Raw genomic sequence first — 10,412 nt, 5'->3', positions numbered from 1 at the left:
TGTACCAGTACCCCCTGTATATAGCCTCCACATTGACTCTGTACCGTAACACCCTGTATATAGCCTCCACATTGACTCTGTACCGTAACACCCTGTATATAGCCTCCACATTGACTCTGTACCGGTACACCCTGTATATAGCCTCCACATTGACTCTGTACCATAACACCCTGTATATAGCCTCCACATTGACTCTGTGCCGTAACACCATGTATATAGCCTCCACATTGATTCTGTACCGTAACACCCTGTATATAGCCTCCACATTGATTCTGTACCGTAACACCCTGTATATAGCCTCCACATTGATTCTGTACCGTAACACCCTGTATATAGCCTCCACATTGACTCTGTACCGGTACCCCCTGTATATAGCCTCCACATTGACTCTGTACCGGTACCCCCTGTATATAGCCTCCACATTGACTCTGTACCGGTACCCCATGTATATAGCCTCCACATTGACTCTGTACCGGTACCCCCTGTATATAGCCTCCACATTGACTCTGTACCGGTACCCCCTGTATATAGCCTCCACATTGACTCTGTACCGGTACCCCCTGTATATAGCCTCCACATTGACTCTGTACCGGTACCCCCTGTATATAGCCTCCACATTGACTCTGTACCGGTACCCCCTGTATATAGCCTCCACATTGACTCTGTACCGGTACCCCCAGTATATAGCCTCCACATTGACTCTGTACCGTTACCCCCTATATATAGTCTCACTATTGTTAGTTTACTGCTGCTCTTTAATTAGGTTACTTGAATATGGGGTTACTTTTATTGCTTATTCTTATCCATATACAACTACGTTATTGGTTAGGGGCTCATAAGGAAGCGTTTCACTGTAAGGTCTACACTTTTTTTTTTTTGTGTTCGGGGCGCATGTGACTAATAAAGTTTGATTTGAATAGAATCCAACTGCTGTGCATGACCCTGCTCTGTATAGTTGGTACGTGGAACTGTTTTCTGTACAGCCGGATCTATATGTTGCTGTATTTCATGGTTGTAGCAACGTCATTAAATAAATAAAAAACACCTTAAAGAAGTCCTTTTTTTGCTTTACGTGGTAAGCTGGTGTTCCCTTCCAAACGTTCCTGAATGGGAGAGATGATGTCGCCCTGATATTGCTATCGGTCTGCCGGTAGTGTTGTCTCAGACCATGTGACCAAGTCTTTACTACAACATGTCTCGCATCCCAAATGGAGCACTATTCACCAAGTCGTGCACTACTTTTTAATGGGCTCTGGTCAAAAGCAGTGCACTATATTGGGAGTGGACATTCTGTTCAGGGAAGAGGGGCTCTGTTTGGGACGCTGTCGATTAGTCATGAAGTTCCCAGGTCTTCTCCTCAGTGTTTTGTCATTGCCTCATCATGCCTGCTGTGTTGGTGCTGCTGTTACCGGCACTGGATCTGCTACCGTCTGTGTATCTGGGGGCCGAGGTGCAGATCTGGCCGTGAGAATACACCCACTCTGAACAATACACCCACTCTGAACCATACACCCACTCTGAACGATACACCCACTCTGAACTATACACCCACTCTGAACAATACACCCACTCTGAACCATACACCCACTCTGAACCATACACCCACTCTGAACCATACACCCACTCTTAACCATACACCCACTCTTAACCATACACCCACTCTTAACCATACACCCACTCTTAACCATACACCCACTCTTAACCATACACCCACTCTTACACCCACTCTTAACCATACACCCACTCTGAACAATACACCCACTCTGAACATGAAGACCCTGGTGGAGGAGCTGACACCGAGACCGCCCACCAGATCACCGCGACCGCCCACCAGACCTCCGCGACCGGCCACCAGATCACCGCGACCGCCCACCAGATCACCGCGACCGCCCACCTGATCACCGCGACCGCCCACCAGACCTCCGCGACCGCCCACCAGACCTCCGCGACCGCCCACCAGACCTCCGCGACCGCCCACCAGATCACCGCGACCGCCCACCAGACCTCCGCGACCCCCACCCAGACCACCGCGACCGCCCACCCAGACCTCCGCGACCGCCCACCCAGACCACCGCGACCGCCCACCAGATCCACCGCGACCGCCCACCTGATCACCGCGACCGCCCACAGACCTCCGCGACCGCCCACCAGACCTCCGCGACCGCCCACAGACCTCCGCGACCGCCCACCTGATCACCGCGACCCCGCTCCCCACCAGATCACCGCGACCGCCCACCAGATCTGCTCGACCGCCCACCCAGATCCACCGCGACCGCCCACCAGACCACCGCGACCGCCCACAGACCTCCGCGACCGCCCACCCAGATCACCGCGACCGCCCACCAGATCACTCGCGACCGCCCACCAGATCACCGCGACCGCCCACCAGACCTCCGCGACCGCCCACCAGACCTCCGCGACCGCCCACCCAGATCACGCGACCGCCCACCAGACCTCCGCGACCGCCCACCAGATCACCGCGACCGCCCACCAGACCTCCGCGACCGCCCACCAGATCACCGCGACCGCCCACCAGATCACCGCGACCGCCCACCAGATCACCGCGACCGCCCACCCAGATCACGCGACCGCCCACCAGACCTCGACCGCCCCACAGATCACCGCGACCGCCCACCAGACCTCCGCGACCGCCCACAGATCACGCGACCGCCCACCAGATCACGCGACCGCCCACCAGACCTCCGCGACCGCCCACCAGATCACGCGACCGCCCACAGACCTCCGCGACCCCGCCCACCCAGATCCACCGTGACCGCCCACCAGACCACCGCGACCGCCCCACCAGACCACCCGCGACCGCCCACCAGATCACGTGACCGCCCACCAGACCACCGCGACCGCCCACCCAGACCTCCGCGACCGCCCACCCAGATCACCGCGACCGCCCACCAGACCTCCGCGACCGCCCACCAGACCTCCCGCGACCGCCCACAGATCACCGCGACCGCCCACCAGACCTCCGCGACCGCCCACAGATCACCGCGACCGCCCACCAGACCACCGCGACCGCCCACCAGACCTCCGCGACCGCCCACAGACCTCCGCGACCGCCCACCCAGATCACCGCGACCGCCCACCAGACCTCCGATCACCGCGACCGCCCACCAGACCTCCGCGACCGCCCACCAGATCACCGCGACCGCCCACCAGATCCCACCGCGACCGCCCCGCAGATCACCGCGACCGCCCACCAGACCTCCGCGACCGCCCACCAGATCACCGCGACCGCCCGCAGACCTCCGCGACCGCCCACCAGATCACCGCGACCGCCCACCAGACCTCCGCGACCGCCCACCAGATCACCGCGACCGCCCACCAGACCTCCGCGACCGCCCACCAGATCACCGCGACCGCCCACCAGACCACCGCGACCGCCCACCAGATCACCGCGACCGCCCACCTGATCACCGCGACCGCCCACCAGATCACTGCGATCGCCCACCATCAGCAACAGTTTCCTCGACGGCGACTGCTGCCGCTTCGAGATCCCCCAGGTTCCCTTCACCAGGCAGGTCGTCCAGGGCTACGCGGACAAGATGCTGAGATACTGGATATACGACGTCAGATGAAGGTCAAGGCCATGATAGATGTTGACGTGAGACAGAACCAGGAAGTGCTGTTATCAGAGCTGCTGGAGAGACACTGGAGGGAGCAATGTGATCTTCTGCTGACTGACTCCATGAGGTAGGGAGCTTCTTGCAGAGACTTTGGGTCTACCCTTCGTTCTCACAATGCTCTTCTTCTTTGGTAACGCCACGGAACGACACTGCAGGGAAATGCCACCACCTCTGTCTTATGACCCAGGCATTGGTTTTGAAAACACTGTTTTGTATATCTCAAGACATCTTGTTCAAGATCGTGGCAGCTACGAGGTTCTTGGTAAAATAATGAAGCTCCATTATATTCCAGAGTCAATGGTAGTTTGACCTTTGAACCGACCCCATCTCTTTCAGTCAGTGGTAGCCATACCTTCGGTTTGTTTGACCTTTAACCTCATCTTTATTCAGTCAGCGTAGGCCAAACGAGGATGGGTGGTATAATAGTCTCTTTCAGTCAGCGTAGGGGCTCAGTTGGTGTTTGTAGAATGTGTCCCCAAGACCCTCTGTCTGGTTATGTGTCCCCAAGACCCTCTGTCTGGTTATGTGTCCCCAAGACCCTCTGTCTGGTTATGTGTCCCCAAGAACCTCTGGCTGGTTATGTGTCCCCAAGACCCTCTGTCTGGTTATGCGTCCCCAAGACCCTCTGTCTGGTTATGCGTCCCCAAGACCCTCTGTCTGGTTATGCGTCCCCAAGACCCTCTGTCTGGTTATGCGTCCCCAAGACCCTCTGTCTGGTTATGCGTCCCCAAGACCCTCTGTCTGGTTATGTGTCCCCAAGACCCTCTGTCTGGTATGTGTCCCCAAGACCCTCTGGCTGGTTATGTGTCCCCAAGACCCTCTGTCTGGTTTATATGAAGTAATAGGAGCTGAAATACCAGACTAAGGAGTGGAAGAGATATTGTGTTATTGGGAACTAGACCAGGCCCCGTATTCCCCAAAGTGTCTCAGAGTAGAAGTGCTGGATCAGTTTCACCTTTATAAATCATAATGACATGACAATCACATGGATAGGGAGAACCTGATCCTAGATCAGCAGTCCTACACTGAGATGCTTTGTGGATTCGGGCCCAGGTCTGAACAGAAGTGGCTCTGCCTTTTGTGGGAATCCAAGCACCTGTCAGTAGGGTGTGTGTTTGTTTTGTGTTCATGCTTTCCCCCTCATTGAAAAAGAGTTGGCTAAGGAGTTACACAACGGTTTATTGTCATAATAACCTCTGACCAATAGACTTTTAAACGACACGGAACACTCCCTCTTTTACAGTCTTGTTGATCTCACACCGACGAATTTGAGCCAAAATCTGCTGTTTTTTAAGACTTATTTGCCTATTCCTCTCTGGGTGTATGTGGCCGCCTTGAATCCCCCCCATCCCCACTCCTTTAAGGCTTCAACCTCCCCTCCTTGAAGCCCTCAACCTCCCCTCCTTGAAGCCCTCAACCTCCCCTCCTTGAAGCCCTCAACCTCCCCTCCTTGAAGCCCTCAACCTCCCCTCCTTGAAGGCTTCAACCTCCCCTCCTTGAAGGCCTCAACCTCCACTCCTTGAAGGTCTCAACCTCCACTCCTTGAAGGCTTCAACCTCCACTCCTTGAAGGCTTCAACCTCCACTCCTTGAAGGCTTCAACCTCCACTCCTTAGAAGGCTTCAACCTCCACTCCTTGAAGGCTTCAACCTCCACTCCTTGAAGGCTTCAACCTCCACTCCTTGAAGGCTTCAACCTCCACTCCTTGAAGGCTTCAACCTCCACTCCTTGAAGGCTTCAACCTCCACTCCTTGAAGGCTTCAACCTCCACTCCTTGAAGGCTTCAACCTCCCTCCTTGAAGGCTTCAACCTCCACTCCTTGAAGGCTTCAACCTCCACTCCTTGAAGGCTTCAACCTCCACTCCTTGAAGGCTTCAACCTCCACTCCCTTGAAGGCTTCAACCTCCACTCCTTGAAGGCTTCAACCTCCACTCCTTGAAGGCTTCAACCTCCACTCCTTGACTTCAACCTCCCACTCCTTGAAGGCTTCAACCTCCACTCCTTGAAGGCTTCAGCCTCCACTCCTTGAAGGCTTCAACCTCCACTCCTTGAAGGCTTCAACCTCCCCTCCTTGAAGGCTTCAGCCTCCACTCCTTGAAGGCTTCCAACCTCCACTCCTTGAAGGCTTCAACCTCTACTCCTTGAAGGCTTCAACCTCCCCTCTTTGAAGGCCTCAACCTCCACTCCTTGAAGGCTTCAACCTCCACTCCTTGAAGGCTTCAACCTCCACTCCTTGAAGGCTTCAACCTCCACTCCTTGAAGGCTTCAACCTCCACTCCTTGAAGGCCTCAACCTCCACTCCGGTCTCTATCTACTTAGTCTCGCAGGGCCCTCCATCCAAATCTCATCTAGTTGACTCAGGAACGGAAGCCTGGGTGTCCGATGTTTTCTGTGGCCCTCCTCCTGCTCTGTGGGTGTCTGGGCACAGATGCATATGATCCTGGAGGAGCTGGTGGAGGGGAACCGTAGTGGCACAGTGGTCCTGGAGGGGAACCGTAGTGGCACAGGGGTCCTGGAGGGGAACCGTAGTGGCATAGTGGTCCTGGAGTGGCACAGTGGTCCTGGAGGGAACCGTAGTGGCACAGTGGTCCTGGAGGAGGCCGTAGTGGCACAGTGGTCCTGGAGGGGAACCGTAGTGGCACAGGGGTCCTGGAGGGGAACCGTAGTGGCACAGTGGTCCTGGAGTGGCACAGTGGTCCTGGAGGGGAACCGTAGTGGCACAGTGGTCCTGGAGGGGAACCGTAGTGGCACAGGGGTCCTGGAGGGGAACCGTAGTGGCACAGGGGTCCTGGAGGGGAACCGTAGTGGCACAGGGGTCCTGGAGGGGAACCGTAGTGGCACAGGGTCCTGGAGAACCGTAGTGGCACAGTGGTCCTGGAGGGGAACCGTAGTGGCACAGGGGTCCTGGAGGGGAACCATAGTGGCACAGGGGTCCTGGAGGGGAACCGTAGTGGCACAGGGGTCCTGGAGGGGAACCGTAGTGGCACAGTGGTCCTGGAGGGGAACCGTAGTGGCACAGGGGTCCTGGAGGGGAACCGTAGTGGCACAGGGGTCCTGGAGGGGAACCGTAGTGGCACAGTGCTGGAGTCCACCGCCTCACTTTCCATAAACTGTTTTAACAATGTATCCTTTGACCGAAAAGACTGTCGGGAATTCATTGCCAACTTCATAGACTTCTAGAAGTAGGAGTCTCAGAACGCGTCCATGTTACAGACGGCCATCAGAAGAGACCTGATGCAGAAAAGGTCTGCTCCTATGTTTGCCTGGTTAAATGAAAGATATTCCTGTGTAGTGACCTAAGGAAACGTTATTTAATATAAGGGTGAAACACCGGCCCTCTGGGAAATGAAAATGGATCCCTTCAGCAAAATATATTTGACCTAAACCATCCCTGAACGCTTCAAAAAAAACATGTGACCTTCCCCTCTACCCAAAGTAATAATTAACATAAAGTGGGTAGCAGAGAACATGACTTCAGTTTACCCTCACTTCCTGAATAGACCAGAGTCTTAGATATGTAGTTTTAGAAACTGTTCTTCGTCCTGTAAGGAACGATTTTGATAGCGCACAGGGCTGTGGGACAGAAGGTTGTGGGTTCAGAGACCACCGTGGACAGGAGTAGGGGTGGAAAAATATCTATAGTTAAAGCATTGCATGAATCTATCATCGTTTTAGCATGTCATTATGGAGACTCCCGTTTACCTGTTGTAGGTAGGACTATTTAACATGTCATCATGGAGACACCTGTTTACCTGTTTACCTGTTGTAGGTAGGACTATTTAACATGTCATTATGGAGACTCCTGTTTACCTGTTGTAGGTAGGACTATTTAACATGTCATCATGGAGACACCTGTTTACCTGTTGTAGGTAGGACTATTTAACATGTCATCATGGAGACACCTGTTTACCTGTTTACCTGTTGTAGGTAGGACTATTTAACATGTCATTATGGAGACTCCTGTTTACCTGTTTACCTGTTGTAGGTAGGACTATTTAACATGTCATTATGGAGACTCCTGTTTACCTGTTGTAGGTAGGACTATTTAACATGTCATTATGGAGACCACTGTTTACCTGTTGTAGGTAGGACTATTTAACATGTCATTATGGAGACACCTGTTTACCTGTTTACCTGTTGTAGGTAGGACTATTTAGCATGTCATCATGGAGACTACTGTTTACCTGTTGTAGGTAGGACTATTTAACATGTCATTATGGAGACTCCTGTTTACCTGTTGTAGGTAGGACTATTTAACATGTCATTATGGAGACTCCTGTTTACCTGTTGTAGGTAGGACTATTTAACATGCCATTATGGAGACTCCTGTTTACCTGTTGTAGGTAGGACTATTTAACATGTCATTATGGAGACTCCTGTTTACCTGTTTACCTGTTGTAGGTAGGACTATTTAACATGTCATTATGGAGACTCCTGTTTACCTGTTGTTGGTAGGCCTATTTAACATGTCATTATGGAGACTCCTGTTTACCTGTTGTAGGTAGGGGGGCTATTCAACATGTCATCATGGAGACTCCTGTTTACCTGTTGTAGGTAGGACTATTTAACATGTCATTATGGAGACTCCTGTTTACCTGTTGTAGGTAGGACTATTTAACATGTCATTATGGAGACTCCTGTTTACCTGTTGTAGGTAGGACTATTTAACATGTCATTATGGAGACTCCCGATTACCTGTTGTAGGTAGGACTATTTAGCATGTCATCATGGAGACACCTGTTTACCTGTTGTAGGTAGGACTATTTAACATGTCATTATGGAGACTCCCGATTACCTGTTGTAGGTAGGACTATTTAACATGCCATTATGGAGACTCCTGTTTACCTGTTGTAGGTAGGACTATTTAACATGCCATTATGGAGACTCCTGTTTACCTGTTGTAGGTAGGACTATTTAACATGTCATTATGGAGACTCCTGTTTACCTGTTGTAGGTAGGACTATTTAACATGTCATTATGGAGACTACTGTTTACCTGTTTACCTGTTGTAGGTAGGACTATTTAACATGTCATTACGGAGACTCCTGTTTACCTGTTGTAGGTAGGACTATTTAACATGTCATTATGGAGACTACTGTTTACCTGTTTACCTGTTGTAGGTAGGACTATTTAACATGTCATTACGGAGACTCCTGTTTACCTGTTGTAGGTAGGACTATTTAACATGTCATTATAGAGACTCCTGTTTACCTGTTGTAGGTAGGACTATTTAACATGCCATTATAGAGACTCCTGTTTACCTGTTGTAGGTAGGACTATTTAACATGTCATTATGGAGACTCCTGTTTACCTGTTGTAGGTAGGACTATTTAACATGTCATTATGGAGACTCCTGTTTACCTGTTGTAGGTAGGACTATTTAACATGTCATTATGGAGACTCCTGTTTACCTGTTTACCTGTTGTAGGTAGGACTATTTAACATGTCATTATGGAGACTCCTGTTTACCTGTTGTAGGTAGGACTATTTAACATGTCATTATGGAGACTCCTGTTTACCTGTTTACCTGTTGTAGGTAGGACTATTTAACATGTCATCATGGAGACTCCTGTTTACCTGTTTACCTGTTGTAGGTAGGACTATTTAACATGTCATTATGGAGACTCCTGTTTACCTGTTTACCTGTTGTAGGTAGGACTATTTAACATGTCATTATGGAGACTCCTGTTTACCTGTTGTAGGTAGGACTATTTAACATGTCATTATGGAGACTCCTGTTTACCTGTTTACCTGTTGTAGGTAGGACTATTTAACATGTCATCATGGAGACTCCTGTTTACCTGTTGTAGGTAGGACTATTTAACATGTCATTATGGAGACTCCTGTTTACCTGTTTACCTGTTGTAGGTAGGACTATTTAACATGTCATTATGGAGACTACTGTTTACCTGTTTACCTGTTGTAGGTAGGACTATTTAACATGTCATTATGGAGACTACTGTTTACCTGTTTACCTGTTGTAGGTAGGACTATTTAACATGTCATTATGGAGACTACTGTTTACCTGTTTACCTGTTGTAGGTAGGACTATTTAACATGTCATTATGGAGACTCCTGTTTACCTGTTGTAGGTAGGACTATTTAACATGTCATTATAGAGACCACTGTTTACCTGTTGTAGGTAGGACTATTTAACATGTCATTATGGAGACTCCTGTTTACCTGTTGTAGGTAGGACTATTTAACATGTCATTATGGAGACTCCTGTTTACCTGTTTACCTGTTGTAGGTAGGACTATTTAACATGTCATTATGGAGACTACTGTTTACCTGTTTACCTGTTGTAGGTAGGACTATTTAACATGTCATTATGGAGACTACTGTTTACCTGTTTACCTGTTGTAGGTAGGACTATTTAACATGTCATTATGGAGACTCCTGTTTACCTGTTGTAGGTACTATTTAACATGTCATTATGGAGACTACTGTTTACCTGTTGTAGGTAGGACTATTTAACATGTCATTATGGAGACTACTGTTTACCTGTTTACCTGTTGTAGGTAGGACTATTTAACATGTCATTATGGAGACTCCTGTTTACCTGTTGTAGGTAGGACTATTTAACATGTCATTATAGAGACCACTGTTTACCTGTTGTAGGTAGGACTATTTAACATGTCATTATGGAGACTCCTGTTTACCTGTTGTAGGTAGGACTATTTAACATGTCATTATGGAGACCACTGTTTACCTGTTGTAGGTAGGACTATTTAACATGTCATCATGGAGACTCCTGTTTACCTGTTGTAGGTAG

The sequence above is a fragment of the Oncorhynchus masou genome, unplaced genomic scaffold (assembly GCF_036934945.1).
Source record: "Oncorhynchus masou masou isolate Uvic2021 unplaced genomic scaffold, UVic_Omas_1.1 unplaced_scaffold_3455, whole genome shotgun sequence".
In the NCBI taxonomy this organism is placed as follows: Eukaryota; Metazoa; Chordata; class Actinopteri; order Salmoniformes; family Salmonidae; genus Oncorhynchus; species Oncorhynchus masou.
Note: the sequence above shows the minus strand (reverse complement) of the source record.